Source organism: Sander vitreus, chromosome 4 (assembly GCF_031162955.1).
Source record: "Sander vitreus isolate 19-12246 chromosome 4, sanVit1, whole genome shotgun sequence".
NCBI lineage: Eukaryota > Metazoa > Chordata > Actinopteri > Perciformes > Percidae > Sander > Sander vitreus.
In genome coordinates this window covers 38,444,005-38,446,514 of record NC_135858.1, presented here as the reverse complement: position 1 = coordinate 38,446,514, position 2,510 = coordinate 38,444,005, and positions in this window count along the sequence as shown.

Here is a 2,510-nt window from a genome sequence, read left to right as displayed (position 1 = left end):
CTGAAACAGCTTTCTACAGAATATCTTCTTTAGGATTTGAGGGGGGGGGGGGTTTCTGGGTTTTTCTCAGCAAAGATTTCCAGATAAAGTCTTCCTGTCCACACAGTTACCTATCTGGAACAGATCTCGCTTCACAAAGTTAGAGCAACAGCAAAATATCAACACTGTAAATTACAAATGAATTCTGTCATTGTCAATCAAGCAGTTATAGGCAACACAGAGTACATGAAGTACATCCATTTCTGTGACTTAAAAAATGGTGGCATTTTCGTTGCATGCAGACTCAACAATTAAAGGTATTTCTTTAAATCATATGGGTCTAATATCAGGTCCATTCATTTCAAAATACTGTAAAGGCAATCTATCGCTGTAAAGCTGAATCATATCTTTTAAAAGTAAAATAACTGTTTTGAGTATTTTCATTCTGTTCCTTATTTTTACTAGATATGACGTTTGTCCTTCACATTGAGGGTCTAAGGATAGAGGCAGTGGTGTAATCTACGTGATACACAGGTACACGCAGTATACCCACTAAGAAAGCTCCAGGATTTCCATATACCCTCTTAAAAATGTACAATGACACGCAACATTATATTTTTGATATATTTTGAATTGTCATCTGTGTTTTTCTTCGCATAGGCTAAATAAAGGTATTTCCACTGTCAATTGGTGTATTAAAGTGTATCAGAATAAAGGAAATGAAGTGTTTGACGGTCAAAACTTCCTTGGGGGAGGACACCCGGACCCCCCACTATGATATGTCCAGTCTGGTCCATATATTGATATAGTACAGTACCCGCTAAAATACATTAGACTACACCTCTGGATAGAGGGTGTCATATGATGTACAGATTGTACAGATTGGAGGCTAATTTGTGACTTGTATTTAGGTCTATATAAAATAAATGTGTTTGACTTGAATTGACCTAACCACATTCTTAATAACAGGTCAAAGTTGTTTGTTTTCATAATCATGCATTCTGTGGAAAACACAACTAGAGTTGAGAGAACAAACACAGATGTGATCTGTCAAACTGCACGGAAACGTGGTACATGTCCTTTTTGATATAATATGTACAGGATGATAAGGGAAAATATAGCTGCACTAATCAATATTTGATATTACTCTAACAATAACCCATAAACAGACCCATTCACCCGAGTCAGAACAGCAGCCATTCATAATGTTACACCTCTGTTAGCATTGCCAGTACCCCTTCGCTTTTAGCCGTCTTTACAGTTAGCTAAATGTACCCGACGAAAGGGGGATGATGCACCAAAATACCTAATACTAATAGTAATTTAAAGATGTGGTAGCATTGGATCTGGACGGGAAGGAGAACTCTGGGAGTTGGAAGGGGTGTGTCGCGATTCTGCCTTCTCACACCGCGACACAGGTTCATGGATCTGAGTGTCGCGATTTCAGTTTCATATCACATATCGTTACAGCCCTACTAAACAACCAGACACATTCCCACCTCCTGTGTAGACAGGAAGTTAAAAGACAAGGCATTTCTTCTGCGTTGAAACAGGTATGGCAACACGTATATGCCCGGTAAGATATTTATCTAGTGAGACGGTATGAAGTAACACATGCTATCCAAAAGTTACACTGTACGCCAGGGATGTCAAACATATGGCCCATGGGCCAGAACCGGCCCACCAAAGGGTCCAATCAGGCCCACTGGATGACTTTGCAAAGTGTGAAATTTGCAAAGAAGTAATTAATTCCAATTCGAAATTTACCACTTTAATCTATCAGAGTTTTGTTCCGTAAATTTAGGACTTTAATCTTTGAATCTTTTTGAAATTTTGAGTTCTTTCTCTGAATATTACCCCTCTCTCTCGGGTCCGTATCATTATTATTTTTCCTACAATGGCCTTAGAACGCTGTCGTAGCAGAAGCAACTTGTGTTTGCCAACATCCAGCTGACAAAGAAACTCTGTGGCAGATCAAGTTTCTGAGTGGTTCAGTGGTCTGGCCCACTTGAGATCAAATAAGGGGTATGTGGCCCATGAACTAGTATGAGTTTGACCCCCCTGCTGTGAGTTGTAGAGTCAGAGACAGGACATGGGACAGTGTGTAACTAGATGGACGTTAGCTTTAGAGTAAAAAATAAATTAAGGTGCCACTGACTGCCAGTGAAGACAGAAACATGAATGAAGACGTGTGAGCCTATCCTGAGTTCGGGTTATGTGTGGACATACAGTGTAGAATGGGGTCCTTCTGCTGGTTAATGATCCTCCAGCCTAGTTTTCCAAACCAGGAAGTGAGGTGAGAACGGAAGACAAAACAGCGCTGGGCCCCAGCAACGCCTCACCAGAGTGGCTGTCCCTGGCAACGCTGAGGCGGTCTGTGCCAGTTTTGGGCCACTTCTGTCCCGGGGCTTCTTTGAGCCCAGAAGAATGTCAGGGGGAGATTTGGAAACCTTCCCTCAGCTCAGGATGAATGGCTGTCCACCGAACACACTCCCCCACTCTCTCTCCCCCAGCCCCTCCAACCTCCCTGC